Here is an 18205-nt window from a genome sequence, read left to right as displayed (position 1 = left end):
AATAAAAAAATTAATTTTTAAATTTTTTAAAACATTAAAAATATTTTAAATTTTTGCTAAGGTATATCTCATATTAATAACAAAAAAGGTTATTATTTTTGTACGATATTTTGGGGAAAAAAAAAAAAGATTACCATAATTCAATAATTGATAATCACAATCTCATATATAGGATATACTTATTATAATAAAAATAATATTTTTAGCTTTTACATGTTTCTATCATTAAAAAAAAAATTAGTATAATTAGATGAATGTAAATTAGCCTTTTAAGTTTTTCTTTCTTTTAATAGAAAATTTAATATTTTGTAAATAAGTAATAAACAGTAAAAAAATCATAATATAATATATATAAATCCACTTTAAGATTTTAATTTTTTTAATATTAAAAAATTATTATTTAGTCGTTGTAGTACAAAAAAATTTACTAATTAATTTTTTTATTTTAAAAATTACATCAAACTATCTTTAATATTTTAAAAATTTTACTATTTAATTCTTCATTAATTTTAGTGGTGAGAAAAGTTTAAAATGCTTTTAATTTGATTGACTAATTAATTTATATTTTTATAAATTTAAAAAATTAATTAATAAAATTTTTTATATTATAGAAATTAAATAATAAAATACTTTATAATTAAAGTTAATAAATGAATGATTATTAAAAATTTTTAATATTTTATAAATATTATAATTTATTTTTTAAAATTAAAAGATTGATGAATAAATTTTTAGTTATATTATATAAATAATATAACGTAACTAAAAAATAAAAATTTATACTATTTTTGAAAATACTCAAAGTAACAGAGCGAGAACTTGAGAGCGAGAGAGAAGCCATCTGTCATAGGCTTCGATCTAGGCTATGGGTATGGGTATGGGTGTTCGTTCATTTCCATATAAATATTGTTATAAAATTAATTTAGATTTTAAAAAATTTTATGATCATTAAAAATTGTATTGTGATTATGTTATCGTTAAAGATTTTATAATCATTAAAGATTTAATGATTGTTGAAAATTTTATGATCGTTCAAGATTTTATAATCATTAAAGATTTTATGTCGTTGAACATTTTATGGTTATTAAAGATTTATTTATGAGATTTAAATATAATATTAAATTTGACCGTTATGATTTTATTATATTATTTCAAGACTTTTATAACTGTTTATAACGGTCATTTTTTTTCACTATACATAGTATCCATTTTTATAAAGATAGACACTTCTATTTTTTTACTTTATTTTTTATTTTCTCTGTATTTTCTACTCAGTTATAAATTAGAGATAAATTTTTGTTATCCTGATTCTGGAAATTAAATTCCAGAAGAATCTGTTTAATCCTGGAGGATTACAAAATAAATCTTTAAGGACATTATTCAACACGACTCAAATTTCATTATTTTATCATATTTTTACAACAATTTTAAGGATTTAGTCTTTGCAAATTTAAATAAATGGAACCAAATGTTGTCATTGCCTCTGCTTCTGCACTGCCTGCTTTCAATGATATTATCATTGTCTCTGCTTTTGCTGTTCTTCCTACTGCCATGCTTCTTACTGCTGCAAATGGTGGGTCTCTTCTGCCTGTTGTTCCATACGCCAAACCTTTTCCTGACATCTCGAAGATTAAGGTTTTTTCAGGTCAGAATTTTAAAAGATGGCAAGTGAGAATTTTTTTCCAATACTTGATATGCACGGCGTTGCTTCAGCACCCACAGAATCAAGACCTGTACCTGCTGTTGATCCAAAGTTGCATGAAATCTGGGTCTATTTTAATAAGATATGTAGGCATACAATTATTAGTACTCTTTCTAACGATCTCTTTGATGTCTATTGTACCTACAAGGAAGCCAAGGAAATATGGAATTCAATAAATTTGAAATATACTGCTGAGGATGTTGAAAACAAAAATTTATAATTGGCAATTTTTATAAATGGGAAATGATTGAAGAAAAAGACATCAAAATGCAAATTAATGAGTACCATAAACTTCTAGATCTTAGAGCAGAAAACATCACTCTACAAGATCAATTTGTGGCTGGACTGCTGATAGAAAAATTACCAAATTCCTGGAGTGACTACAAGCAACAATTGAAATACAAGCACAAACAGTTGACACTGTTAAATCTTATCACCCATATCATCATTGAAGATACAAATAGGAGGGAACTTGAAACTGCAAAAGGTAAAGAGCTTACTACAATAGCAAATCTTGTACAAGAAAAAGTGTACAAATCAAATAACAGGTACGAAAATAAGAAATATGCTTACAAACCTAAGTTTAATAATCCCATCTTTAAAAAGGAAGGACATTGTTTTGTATGTGGTAAGCCAGGTCATCATGCAGCTCAGTGCAGAAAAAGAGTGATAAATAACAATTCTCCTAAATTAAAAGTGAATTTAGTTGAAGGAGATGACATTATTGCTGCGGTCATTTCTCAAACTTTTCTTATAGCTAATGTGCAAGAATGGGTAGTAGACTCTAGTATTACTAGGCATATCTGTGCAAACAGAAATGCATTTACCTCTTACACTACAGTGGGGGAAGGAGAAGAACATATATATTTGGGTGATTCTAGGACTGCAAGTGTTCTTGGTAAAGGGAAAGTTCTTCTCAAACTTACATCTAGCAAGACATTGGCACTTAATGAAATACTTCATATACCTAATATAAGAGTTAATTTAATTTCTGTAACTCTATTAGAAAAGGCTGGGATTAAGGTGTCTTTTAAGTCAGACAAAATTGTACTGACTAAAAATGACATTTTTATTAGAAAAGATTATTGTAATCAGGGACTCTTTCTTCTCAATATTTCTGTAATAACAAATTCTCATTACTAAATCCACTATGGAGTCAGAATTTTTTATTGCTCTAGAATTAGCTAGAATTGAAACTGAGTGGCTAAGAAACTTCTTAGTAAATATTCCGCTAGGAATAAAACCAACATCATCTATATCAATGCGTTGTGATTGCCAAGCGGCAATAACCATTGCAAAGAATAAAACTTTCAATGATAAAAATAGATATATTCGTCTGAGACATAATTGTAACGACCCGGAAACCGATACCCCTCTGTAACGGCCCGAACCGCCACCGGCGCTAGGATCCAGATCGGCTTAAGGCCGCCGGGACCCGTAGCAAGCCAAACATACATACTATTACCTGGTCAAATCCCATACATGATTAAAACTTAAACATAAAACGTGAAACTGAACATACACCAAGCTTGACCTGCATGCTACCTCATAACTGAAAACATAAACTTCCCCATGCTAGAGCCCTCATCAAATGCTCTAGCTGGGTCAACATTACATACATCAAGCCTGGTTCTCAACTTAACATAAAAAAAAAACATAAACATAACCATGCGATAGCAGGGATTAACCAGACTATAGGGCCAAGCACAACTAATCCATAAACATAAACTTTACTTAACATTACATTACATCTCATTAACTTATAATACATGTCCACTCTAACGTACTAAACATAAACATAAACTAAGCTATTACATGCATACATCACTTAGCCTTGACTTTACCCTGAAAACTTCTGAACTCAACTTCAGACCTGCAAAACTGGGGTTAGGGGAAAGGGGTGAGCTAAAAAGCCCAGTGAGTAGAAACAGAGAAAACAGTTCATTAATTATGATTTCATTTTACTAAAAACATTTGCTTTAATTCCTCCATTTTTAGGTATGTTATTATTCATTTAACTTCTTCTTTCTTTTTCTTGTTCATGCTTTCATGAGATGCGTCATAACACAGAGAAATCACATAATCTTGTCCGTCTCGGGGCTTATGCAAGATTTATTCCCCACGGACCCTGGTTTCTGAGAGTCTGACTTTTTGCATGCATCTTTCCTCTCAGAGGATGGACATGACATCAAAAATCCCTCTGTCGGTGCCCGGCTCCCCCATAGGAGCTCACAAAGGCCTGTAACATACATGACATGGTGTCTGGTCCACTGAGAGCTCACATGGACTTTCCTACAGGTACTTGTCCGGCTCTCAAAGGACTAAGACAAGACTCGTGACAGATATGGGCTATTGAAGTCGCCTCGGTCCACCCTACCTCAACATCAACATGAAATAATGCAATGCAACATATTCGTGAACTAGTGCAATCAACCTACTATACATAATCATGATGCATGCTCATGCTTTAGGCATTAGATTTTGTGCATAAAAGATTAAGTTTAGTTCTACTCACCTCTGGCCGACGCTGACTGACTCGGCAACTGCTAGCACTACTGGCCTCCTCGGTCCCTCGGGTCCGATCCTACACAGGTGGACTCGAATGAGGTGCCAAACATACTCTAACAACTCATAAACATACCCCCAAAAACCCCTCTAAACATCACTTAAACATGCATGGAAAACACCCAAGAAACGGCTGGACAGGGCACTTTCGGCGGCACCTTCGGCGGCCGAAAGTCCCTTCCAGAGACGAAACTCGGGTAGGTTCGGCGGCAGGTTCGGCGGCCGAAACCCTAGGACAGAAACGAAAGTCCCTCCTTCGGGGGCACATTCGGCAGCCTAAAGACTGCCTCCCATGCAGGTTCGGCGGCCGAAACTCCTTTCGGCGGCCGAACCTGGTCCCCTCTGGACGACAGGTCCGATTCTGCCAAGCCAAAAACCAAACTCAAAACACCCAAATCCTTACATACTCTCTCCCAATCATGCATACTCACTCCCACATGCATAAAGGGGCATAAACTAACTTAAAACCCCAACAAAACATCATTTAATCATACTTATAACATACATTAGCACAAAAACCCACATAATCCTTAAACATCAAACTCTATAAAACTTACTTAAAACTTCATTAAACATAAGGAAAAACAAGGATCTACACTAACCTCTTGGAGATCGAGGGTGGTGTGACCCCTAACTCGGAGGTGTGGAGAATCCAAGCTCCAAAAGCTCCAAGCTCCCAAAACTCCTTTTAAGCTTTAAATCTTCAAACACCAGGGTAGAAATCATGAAAAACTTGAGAGATGGGTAGAGAAAACACGAAAACGACCAAAGGAAGGCATAAACTCACCTGAGCTCGAGAATGGGGAGAAAACTCATCCATTTCCGATCTGAGGGCCCTTTATAGGTGGCCTGGTCGAAGACCTTCGGCAGCCTAACGTGCCCCCTAAACTCATGCATGTTCGGCGGCCGAACTTGACTTTCGGCGGCCGAACCTTGGCTCGTTCAAACAAGACTTTCGGAGGCCAAAGGCGCTCCCGAAGCCTTCCCATGTTCGGCGGCCGAACTTCACTTTCGGCGGCCGAACCTGGCAATTGCCTCCTTGGTCTTTTTCCTTTCAAAACTCAAGTCTCTTTCAATTAAAACCATTGAAATCATTATAAAAACATTTTAGAAAATACATTTTACCCCTTCTAGAGAGATCCAACACCCTAGATTCCGCCGGAGGGCAGGAATCCCGATGCCGGATTCTAGCCGGGTATTACATTCTTCCCCCCTTTAAGAACATTCGTCCCCGAATGTTCCTCAACTACTCATGCATAAAAACATAACATAAGAACATATCATCGTACATACACATCAAGCAAGCAATCAAGCAAGCAAGACCTCTAAACTTTCTCCTAAAAGAGACACGGCATTGCCGGAGTCAAAACTCCTGGTTCTCCTAAGAACACTCCTCAAGCTGGGGTGATTCTACAGGACCTCTCCATCTGAATCTCCTTGTTCCAAAGCTAACTAACTGATGTGTCCATGATCCACAATAGCTGCTCAACTCAGGTGAGATCCCTTGGGACCTCCACCTCTAGTTCCTCAAGAACCCTACTTGGATCTGACACGAACTTTCATAAAGTGGAACGTGGAAATCTGAATGGATTCTCTCCCTCATGAATCACCCTTCGCAAAGGAGACACCTCAAGCAATACCTCAACCTCCTCCTGAAACTCCTCCTGCTTCCACTGCGCTACTCTGATCTTCTCTTCTGATCCGCAAGGATCCATCCTTCTTTTCCACAAAAACCGGCACTAGAACACCCCACGGAGAGTGACTAGGTCGGATGAAACTCTCATCTACTAACTCCTGCAGTTGCTCCTCCAACTCAAAACTCTGCAGGTGCCAACCTGTAGGGAAGGATAGAAATGGTTCTGGGTCCAGACACCACTCCTATTCCAAGCTCTAACTCCCTAACAGATGGTAAACCTGACAGCTCGCCTGGGAATACATCCACGACTTCTCTCGAACAACTGGCACTGAGGCTGGTTCCCCGACCTGACTGTTGAACTCTCAACAAGAGCTAGGACCCTCTGACAACCCCTCCTACGCACCCTACGAACCTTACAGGCTGGCATCAAACCTCTAGGCATCCTTACTGTGTCCCCCCAGAAGAAAATCTTTGACCCATCCTGTCCTCTGAACCAGACTACCTTGTCTTTGCAGGCCAAGATAGCACCACGAGTAGAAAAACCAAATCCATCCCTCGATTGACGTCCAGACAATCAAGTCTAGGACCTCAAAGTCGAGTGGAAGGCATCTACTCCCAACTGACACAGAACTGGACCGGCAGACTGACTCTGCCACAGATGAATCACACGAGAGTCTACTGACCAAAGAGAACACTCTAGCCCAGAAGCTATCAACTCAACCTCTCGACGGTTCCTAGAGCAACTAAAGAAAGAGAAAAACACTAGGGTTCACAAAACATACACATCAGAACATTCAAAAGTGAGCATACCTGGCACCACCATGTTCGATGTGTCTGCCTCTTGCTGAGCTTGGGTGAAGATCCGAGCTGAAGCTGACGGACCTTCTCCATGGGAACCTGAAGAATGAGGGACTGACCCTCTTCCTCTGCCTCGACCACTAACCTGAACTATGGCTGGAGCTACTGGCTGAGCTGATCTACCTGAAACTGCTTGCTGGGACAGAGCCAACCTGGGCGCAGTAGGACACTCACGTGCTATGTGCCCCTCCTGTCTGCACCTGAAACAAGCTGTAGTCCCCGCCAGACAGACTCCCTTGTGCGGCCTTCCGCACCTCAAGCATCTTGAACTGCCTGAGCCAGAGCTTGAGCCACCAAAACTCAAACTAGCCTTCAAATTCTGCCAAAACTTCTTCTGCGACTTCCTGAGACCTCTCTTCCATTTCTTACCTCTCGTGGCAGCTGTACTTAGAGTGGAGGGATCAATCCCTCCTGAACCTGAAATCCTAGAATCCTGAGTCTGAGCATCCTCCTGAGAATCTCCCATACCTTCTTCAGGTACTCTGACTCCCATACTGACATCCCTTCTCTGAACATCCATCTCTACTTCCCTCATACTAGCTGACATTCTTCTTGGAGCCATTCCTTCTCTGCTTGCATCAAAAGACCTTCCAGGGTCCCTTGATGTTCCCCATCTGCTGACTCCCCACGACTGCGCTCTTGGCAGAGCAGGGGGAAAGGTGTCCAAACCTCCCCTCTCAGATGGAACTCCAGTCGATTCCACAGATCGACGAGCACCTCGCATTCTGGCTCCTCTGAAGAACAACACACAATCATACAATCAACATCAGCATCATACGGTCCATGTGGAAACACATGAACCTACATCATACATACATAGCATACATAACATGTCATACATCATAGCATTTATGCACATGCATGAAATCATGGCATATCACATCATCATAGCAAGACAGGACTCGACATCCTATCCTAGTGGACATGATTCTTCCTATTGTGCTTGCCCTTCTATGACATCTAAACCAACCTCTTTCCGATGTGGGATATCTCAAATCCCTGAGCACATCGCTCAACACATCGTACTCTTGAGGCCCTAAGCTCTGATACCATTCTGTAACGACCCGGAAACCGATACCCCTCTGTAACGGCCCGAACCGCCACCGGCGCTAGGATCCAGATCGGCTTAAGGCCGCCGGGACCCGTAGCAAGCCAAACATACATACTATTACCTGGTCAAATCCCATACATGATTAAAACTTAAACATAAAACGTGAAACTGAACATACACCAAGCTTGACCTGCATGCTACCTCATAACTGAAAACATAAACTTCCCCATGCTAGAGCCCTCATCAAATGCTCTAGCTGGGTCAACATTACATACATCAAGCCTGGTTCTCAACTTAACATAAAAAAAAAACATAAACATAACCATGCGATAGCAGGGATTAACCAGACTATAGGGCCAAGCACAACTAATCCATAAACATAAACTTTACTTAACATTACATTACATCTCATTAACTTATAATACATGTCCACTCTAACGTACTAAACATAAACATAAACTAAGCTATTACATGCATACATCACTTAGCCTTGACTTTACCCTGAAAACTTCTGAACTCAACTTCAGACCTGCAAAACTGGGGTTAGGGGAAAGGGGTGAGCTAAAAAGCCCAGTGAGTAGAAACAGAGAAAACAGTTCATTAATTATGATTTCATTTTACTAAAAACATTTGCTTTAATTCCTCCATTTTTAGGTATGTTATTATTCATTTAACTTCTTCTTTCTTTTTCTTGTTCATGCTTTCATGAGATGCGTCATAACACAGAGAAATCACATAATCTTGTCCGTCTCGGGGCTTATGCAAGATTTATTCCCCACGGACCCTGGTTTCTGAGAGTCTGACTTTTTGCATGCATCTTTCCTCTCAGAGGATGGACATGACATCAAAAATCCCTCTGTCGGTGCCCGGCTCCCCCATAGGAGCTCACAAAGGCCTGTAACATACATGACATGGTGTCTGGTCCACTGAGAGCTCACATGGACTTTCCTACAGGTACTTGTCCGGCTCTCAAAGGACTAAGACAAGACTCGTGACAGATATGGGCTATTGAAGTCGCCTCGGTCCACCCTACCTCAACATCAACATGAAATAATGCAATGCAACATATTCGTGAACTAGTGCAATCAACCTACTATACATAATCATGATGCATGCTCATGCTTTAGGCATTAGATTTTGTGCATAAAAGATTAAGTTTAGTTCTACTCACCTCTGGCCGACGCTGACTGACTCGGCAACTGCTAGCACTACTGGCCTCCTCGGTCCCTCGGGTCCGATCCTACACAGGTGGACTCGAATGAGGTGCCAAACATACTCTAACAACTCATAAACATACCCCCAAAAACCCCTCTAAACATCACTTAAACATGCATGGAAAACACCCAAGAAACGGCTGGACAGGGCACTTTCGGCGGCACCTTCGGCGGCCGAAAGTCCCTTCCAGAGACGAAACTCGGGTAGGTTCGGCGGCAGGTTCGGCGGCCGAAACCCTAGGACAGAAACGAAAGTCCCTCCTTCGGGGGCACATTCGGCAGCCTAAAGACTGCCTCCCATGCAGGTTCGGCGGCCGAAACTCCTTTCGGCGGCCGAACCTGGTCCCCTCTGGACGACAGGTCCGATTCTGCCAAGCCAAAAACCAAACTCAAAACACCCAAATCCTTACATACTCTCTCCCAATCATGCATACTCACTCCCACATGCATAAAGGGGCATAAACTAACTTAAAACCCCAACAAAACATCATTTAATCATACTTATAACATACATTAGCACAAAAACCCACATAATCCTTAAACATCAAACTCTATAAAACTTACTTAAAACTTCATTAAACATAAGGAAAACAAGGATCTACACTAACCTCTTGGAGATCGAGGGTGGTGTGACCCCTAACTCGGAGGTGTGGAGAATCCAAGCTCCAAAAGCTCCAAGCTCCCAAAACTCCTTTTAAGCTTTAAATCTTCAAACACCAGGGTAGAAATCATGAAAAACTTGAGAGATGGGTAGAGAAAACACGAAAACGACCAAAGGAAGGCATAAACTCACCTGAGCTCGAGAATGGGGAGAAAACTCATCCATTTCCGATCTGAGGGCCCTTTATAGGTGGCCTGGTCGAAGACCTTCGGCAGCCTAACGTGCCCCCTAAACTCATGCATGTTCGGCGGCCGAACTTGACTTTCGGCGGCCGAACCTTGGCTCGTTCAAACAAGACTTTCGGAGGCCAAAGGCGCTCCCGAAGCCTTCCCATGTTCGGCGGCCGAACTTCACTTTCGGCGGCCGAACCTGGCAATTGCCTCCTTGGTCTTTTTCCTTTCAAAACTCAAGTCTCTTTCAATTAAAACCATTGAAATCATTATAAAAACATTTTAGAAAATACATTTTACCCCTTCTAGAGAGATCCAACACCCTAGATTCCGCCGGAGGGCAGGAATCCCGATGCCGGATTCTAGCCGGGTATTACAATAATGTTGTTAAGCAGCTGCTGAAAGATGAAACTATTTTCATTGATGATGTGAAGTCAAAAGTGAATTTAGCTGATTCTCTGACTAAACCTTTAGGGAGAAAACTAATAGATGAAACATCGAGGGGAATGAGACTTGAGCTAATTTGAAATTAATAGTTGATGACCGCTGGATTCCTTCACCCCGGACCAGGGGCTTGACCACAGCCCAAGGCCCATGACGTAGAGGCCCACACACCTGATATACAGAACAAGCCTGGCTCACCCGACTCTCAAGGCCGGGCTCGACCCATTTTCTTCACTCAAGCCGGCTTGGCCCACACGAAGCAGGCCCTCTCCACCCAGGCTTAGCGTCTGACCCAACTCTCGGCCCAGTCCTGGATCCAGAGAAGTATTCGCCAGACAGCCTGGCAGATCCACTTGAACGTACGCACGAGGAGAATCAGAGGCCGTTACGCATGGAGCAGGCGGCTGATACCCTAGTACCTCCGAATCCGCATGACAGAGACGCGTGGCCCAATCCGGGAGAGACCTTTACACGTCACCAGCAAGCAAGACAATGTATAAAAGAGGAGTCCCCTCCTCAGGAAACTCAAGCCTTATTCAGTAACACAAAACCCTTGTAAAACCTTATTCCATTGGATCTCGGATCATCAATTGGCGCCGTCTGTGGGAAACGAAGGAGATCTTTTCATCACCGGAGTTTTCACTTTCAAAACCCACTGAGATCCACGATGGCAAACCACCAAGACAGTAACCTTAATATTCCAAATGACCTGAGCTCTGCCCAAGATGGGCAGCAGTTCTCTTTTTCTAGCCCTACAATGTTGAATAACCAAACACCTATTTCTCTTAATCCCTCGCCAAGCCTGGCAGGGAATACTCCCACCATTGTAACGCCCTGAAAATCCGGACCGCTACCGGCGCTAGGATCCGGGTCGACTTAAGGCCGCCGGGACCCGTAGCAAGCCTGACATATAACCTGTAAACCTGTATAATCCCATACATGATCAACAACATGCATAAAAATTAAAACTTTTCTTTCCATTGAACATCAACCAAACTCAACCTGTGCATAACATTAACATAACTTTGATCCCTCTGTGGGATCTCATCAAGCCTTAAAGGCAAAACAACATGTGTTGAGTTAGTTTACATAAACATTATAACATAAGATCATGTATATACAAAAGGGATTAACAATATATTATGGTCAAGCACAACTCTATCCTCAATGACCTCATTACATAACATCCTGAATATTTTTACATTTCATCATAATACAATTGTCATGTCCACAAGCTAACTATTACATACATATGACTTTTTCTCTTCTTGCCTTCTCTATCTATCCCGTACCTGCAAACCTGGGGGTTAGGGGAGAGGGGTGAGCTAGATGCCCAGTGAGTAGAACTATATAAAAAGATATTTAAAACATGCTATCATGAAATGCGTCACTGCACAAACAAATCACACCACGGATGGACTGATTCAAAAATCCCTCAACTCCATGCCCGGCCCTATTATGGGCACCACAGGACTTCGTATTGCCCGGCCCTATTATGGGCACCACAGGACTTCGTACTCGGAGTTATTGCCCGGCCCTATTATGGGCACCACAGGACTTCGTATTGCCCGGCCCTATTATGGGCACCACAGGTCTTCGTATATAGAAGGCTAATGAATCATCCTAATGTCCATCCACTATCATCTATCACAACAATACAATGCGGCATAGTCGTGAATTCTAATACAAACAACCTATAATATGATCATGATGCATGAAGCATGATAAAAGCATTTCATTTCTTAATTTAAAAGGTTAAGCTTAGTTCCACTCACCTCTGGCTGACTCTGACAACTCTGTAGCAGCTGGCTCACTGCTGGGGTCTTTGGTTCCTCGGGTCCGAACCTACACAGGTGGACTCCAATGAGAGACCAAACATACATAAACATAACTCTAATACATTCCCCCAAAAACCCCCTAAAACATCCTGAAAATATCACATAGAGATATGCATGAAGTGGCCGAACAGGGCACTTTCGGCGGCACCTTCGGCGGCCGAAAGTCCTGGACAGAGACGAAACTCAGGTAGGTTCGGCGGCACCTTCGGCGGCCGAAAGTGCGAGACAGAGACGAAAGTCTCTTTTCGGGGGCAACTTTGGCAGCCGAAAGGCCTGCCTCCCCAGCCATGTTCGGCGGCCGAAAGTGCCTTCGGCTGCCGAACCTGGTTTCTGCCAAAGGGCAGAAACTTGGCTCCTTTGTGCATTTTCGCCTCCAAACTCACCAATCATGCATATATCTCAACCAAAACAAGCATACAAGTTCCTAGGGGCCTCAAAACAACAAATACCCTAACTACAACACTTCAAACATACTCAAGCAAGCCACATTGTTCAAAACGTCAATATTAACCCATAAACTCAACATATACCCTAACATGCATTTCTACCCATAGATCTTGCATAAAACTTATTTAAAACACATAAGGAGCTTAAGATCGGCTCTTACCTCTTGAAGATCGAGAGGGAGACGACCTAAACTTGGAGATCCACGAAAATGAGCTCCTGAGTTCCCAAAGCTCCAAAACTTGATTTAAATGCTCAAAACCTTCAATGCAAGCTTAAAACTCAAGAAAAAATGGTAGAGATTTGGAGGAAGAACACAAGAGTTGAAAAAGGAAGGTCGGAAGCTTGCTGTGGCCGAAAATGGGAGAAAGCTCGCCCATTTCGGCTAAGTGCCCCTTTTATAGGTGGCTGGCCAGGCCACGTTCGGGGGCCGAATGTGCCTCCGCATCCATGCAATGTTCGGCGGCCGAACTTGACTTTCGGCGGCCGAACCTGGACTTCCCTAACTCATGCTTTCGGGGGCCTAACGTGCCTCCAAAACGCATGCATGTTCGGCGGCCGAACTTGACTTTCGGCGGCCGAACCTGGGTTTTCCTCCAATGCTATTTTCATGCAAAAACTCATTTAGTTTCATACTTTAAAACCATTAAAAACATGAAAACATTTTTATAAAACATGATTCTACCCCTTCTAGAGGTCTCCGACATCCGAGATTCCACCGGACGGTAGGAATTCCGGTACCGGAGTCTAGCCGGGTATTACATTCTCCCCCCCTTAAGAACATTCGTCCCCGAATGTTCCTCAACTAGCACACATAGCATGGCATAAAACATAACATACATACATAGCACATAGACACAAAGAGGATACAAACCTCTAAAAGAGATGGGGATATTGCTGGAGCATGGACTCCCGTGTCTCCCAAGTGCATTCTTCCAAGTTGTGGTGGTTCCACAGGACTTTCACCATCGGGATTTCCTTGTTTCTTAACTTTCTGATCTGGGTGTCTGTGATCCGCACTGGCTGTTCAACATAGGTGAGATCCTCTTGGACCTCCACATCAGGTTCACTAAGAACCTTGCTTGGATCTGACCCAAACTTCCTTAACATTGAAACATGGAAAACCGGATGGATTCTTTCCATCGAAGCAGGTAAATCCAGCTTGTACGACACATTCCCAATCTTTTGCAAGATTTCAAAGGGTCCGATGTATCGTGGGGCTAGTTTACCTTTCTTCCCGAAGCGAACCACTCCCTTCATTGGAGACACCTTGAGTAATACCAGATCCCCCTCCTGAAACTCTAACTGTCTTCTGCGGACGTCTGCATAGCTCTTCTGTCTGCTTGCAGCAGTCTTGATTCTTTCTCTGATTATGGGTACCACCCTGCTGGTGATCTCTACTAACTCAGGCCCTGCCAAGGCCTTTTCTCCAACTTCCTCCCAGCAAACAGGTGATCTGCACTTCCTTCCATACAAAGCTTCATATGGAGCCATCCCGATGCTAGCATGATGGCTGTTGTTGTAGGCAAACTCCACCAAAGGTAGATGTTGCCTCCAAGAACCGCCAAAGTCCAGCACACACATTCTGAGCATATCCTCGATAGTCTGGATGGTCCTTTCTGACTGTCCATCAGTCTGGGGGTGGAAGGCAGTACTGAAATCCAACCTAGTACCCATGGCATTCTGCAGACTCCGCCAAAATCTGGAGGTGAACTGGGGCCCTCTATCTGACACTATAGAAACAGGAACCCCATGCAGCCTGACGATCTCATCCACATATATCTGCGCCAACTTGTCCACAGAGTAGCCACTCCTGACAGGAATGAAGTGAGCAGATTTGGTGAGTCTGTCCACAATCACCCATATGGAGTCCACTCTGTTGGACGCCGCCGGTAACCCCACTACGAAATCCATAGCTATATTCTCCCATTTCCACTCTGGAATAGGTAGCGGGTTAAGCATTCCAGCCGGCTTCTGATGTTCCAGCTTCACCCTCTGACATACTTCGCAGGCTGACACGAACTGTGCCACTTCTTTCTTCATTGCTGGCCACCAATAAACCTTCTTTAGATCTTGATACATCTTGGTGGCTCCGGGGTGAACGCTGTATCTTGCATTATGAGCCTCTCTCATAATGTCTCCTTTTAGCCCAATGTCATCTGGTACACATAGTCTGCTCCCATAGCGGAGGATCCCCTTACTGTCGAATCTGAACTCACTATCATTGCCCGACTGAACAGTCCTGGCAATTTTCACTAACTCCGGGTCCTCATGCTGTTTCTGAGCCACCTGTTCCAGAAACACGGGTGCCACTCTCATCTGGGCCACCAAGGCACCTGTACCAGACAACTCCATCTGTAGACCTTCCTCAATAAGCTTGTAGAACTCCTTCACCACTGGCCTCTTCTCTGCCGATATGTGGGATAAACTGCCTAGTGACTTCCGGCTTAGGGCGTCTGCCACGACATTCGCCTTACCCGGATGATACTGAATCTTGCAATCGTAGTCACTCAGCAGCTCTACCCATCTCCTCTGTCTCAAATTCAAATCTCTTTGACTCAGGATGTACTGCAAGCTTTTATGATCTGTGAAGATCTCACATTTTACCCCATAGAGGTAATGCCTCCACATCTTGAGTGCAAAGATTACTGCTGCCATCTCAAGGTCATGTGTGGGGTAATTCAACTCATGCTTCTTTAGCTGCCTAGAAGCATAAGCAATCACCCTCTCATTCTGCATAAGCACACAACCCAGTCCCACACGGGACGCATCACAAAAGACTGTAAAGTCCTCTCCACTAGATGGCAGAGCTAAAACTGGTGCTGAAGTCAACCTCTTCTTAAGCTCTTCAAAACTCTCCTCGCACTGGTCGGTCCACACAAACTTCTGATTCTTCCTGGTCAGTCTGGTCAGAGGAGCTGCTATCTTTGAGAAGTCCTGAACGAACCTCCTGTAGTAACCTGCCAAACCCAAGAAACTTCTAATCTCTGTCACTGAAGTGGGTCTAGGCCAGTTAGCCACAGTTTCTGTCTTCTTGGGATCTACCTCAATACCATTCTCTGACACTACATGCCCCAAGAACGAAATGCTCCTCAGCCAGAACTCACATTTAGAGAACTTGGCATACAAGCCATGTTCCCTCAAAGTCTGTAAGACCAACCGCAGATGATGGGCATGCTCCTCTGTATTCCTGGAATACACTAAGATATCATCTATGAAGACAATAACGAAGTGATCCAGGTACTGGCTAAACACTCTGTTCATGAGATCCATGAATGCTGCAGGGGCGTTAGTTAACCCGAACGGCATCACAAGGAACTCAAAATGCCCATATCTGGTCCTGAAAGCCGTCTTTGGCACATCCTCATCCCTTATCCTTAGCTGATGGTACCCCGATCTTAGATCTATTTTGGAGAAACAACCTGCTCCGGCTAGCTGGTCGAATAGATCATCGATCCTAGGCAATGGGTACCTATTCTTGGTAGTGACTTTGTTCAACTGCCTGTAGTCGATACAAAGTCTAAGGGATCCATCCTTCTTCCTCACAAACAAGACCGGAGCTCCCCAAGGTGAGGTACTCTGTCGGATGAAACCCTTTTCTACCAGCTCTTGCAACTGCTCTTTCAACTCCTTTAACTCGGCTGGAGCCATCCTGTAGGGAGGGATAGAGATCGGTCTAGTTCCAGGCATCAACTCTATCTCGAACTCTATCTCCCTAGCAGGTGGTAAACCTGGAAGCTCATCAGGAAAGACATCCTGAAACTCTCTGACAACTGGCACCGAGGCCGGCTCCCTGACCTGACTGTCTAGCTCTCTCACATGAGCTAAGTACCCCTGACATCCCTTCCTAAGCAACCTACGAGCCTGAAGAGCTGATATCAGACCTCTAGGTGTACCCCTTTTGTCTCCTCTGAAGACTACCTCTGACCCGTTCTGATCTCTGAACCTGACTACCTTGTCCCTGCAGTCCAAGGTAGCACCATGGGTAGATAGCCAATCCATCCCTAGAATGACATCAAAGTCTGTCAAATCTAGAACCACAAGGTCGGCGGAGAGGCATCTTCCCTCAATAAAAACTGGACTGTACTGGCAGACTGACACTGCCGCTGACGGGTCACACTTGGGTCCACTGACCCATAGGGGACACTCTAACCCAGAGACTATCAGACCTAACCTCTCAACGGCTCTCGGAGCAATAAATGAATGAGATGCACCTGGGTCCATTAATGCATACACATCAGAACACCCAATGATGAGATTACCTGACACCACGGTGTTGGATGTGTTAGCCTCCTGCTGAGTCATGGTGAAGATCCTGGCTGGAGCTGATGGACCTTCACCTCGGGAACCAGAAGAAGAGGCTGCCCCTCTCCCTCTACCTCTGCCACTGCCCTGAGTTGTGGCTGGAACTGCTGGCTGTGCCACACTACCAGAAGCTGTCTGCTGGGGCTGGCCCATAAAAGGCGCTCTAGGACAATCCCGAGCTATGTGTCCCTCCTGTCCACATCTGAAACATGCATTAGTCCCAGCTCGACACACTCCCCTGTGTGGTCTTCCATATCTCTGGCATTCTGTACCATCTGAGCCTGAGCTCGAGCCACCGCCAAATCCCAGACCGGATTTCAACTTGTTCCAAAACTTATTCTTCTTCGGCTTCTTGGTGGTGCTATCCCACCTCTTCTTACCTGAGCTCTGAGAAGAGAAACCTGGTCCTCCTCTGCTTGGAGTCTTAACCCCTGAAGACTGGGTCACTGACTGCCTCACTGACCCCTCAACTATAGCACTTGCCTCCATTCTTCGAGCCATATCCACCACAGTGTGGAAACTTTCTCTCTCAGCTGACTGAACCAACGAGGAGTACCTGGAATGCAGCTTCATAACATATTTCTTGGCTTTCTTCGTATCTGAATCTAGAGCTTGCCCTGAAAAAGGCAATAGCTCCAAGAATTTATCCGTGAACTCCTCTACACTCATGTGCTCTGACTGCCTCAGTTGCTCAAACTCAATCATTTTCAGTTCTCTAGAACTGTCTGGAAAAGCCCATCCAGCGAACTCATTCGCAAATTCTTCCCATGTCATCCCGTCTAGTCTCGGGTCCACATAACACTTGAACCATTCCCGCGCCTTCTTGCACTTTAAAGTGAACCCTGCCATCTGAATGGCCCTGCTGTCACTTGCCCCTAGCTCATCAGTTATTGTCTTCACTACTCTCAGATACTCAAAGGGGTCATCCCCTGACTTGTATTTGGGAGCATCCAGCTTGAGGTAATCTGTCATCTTTACCTTGCTCCCATCGACTGAGCTAGGTCTAGGAGGTTGAGTAACTGGGGCTGCTGGTTCTGTAGGTGGTGGAGGTGGAGGTGCAGCATTCCCCGAGGTGGGGTTTGCCGGGTTTGGATAGAAGGGTGAGGGTGGATAAGCTGGGTACTGTGCGTAAGGTGGATAGAAAGGTGGATAGGGCATGTAGGTAGGGTAGGGGTGAAAGCTGGAGTAATCTGATGTACCTCCCATCGGATACCCTGAACCCTGTGGAAAGGGTGGATAATGGGGTGGAAAACCATACCCCGAGGCCTGAACGCCTCCCTGAGACTCCCCTGTCCCTTCTTCCTGCATGCTCACATC

Source organism: Manihot esculenta, chromosome 9 (genome assembly GCF_001659605.2).
Source record: "Manihot esculenta cultivar AM560-2 chromosome 9, M.esculenta_v8, whole genome shotgun sequence".
In the NCBI taxonomy this organism is placed as follows: Eukaryota; Viridiplantae; Streptophyta; class Magnoliopsida; order Malpighiales; family Euphorbiaceae; genus Manihot; species Manihot esculenta.
This window is presented reverse-complemented; position numbering follows the sequence as displayed.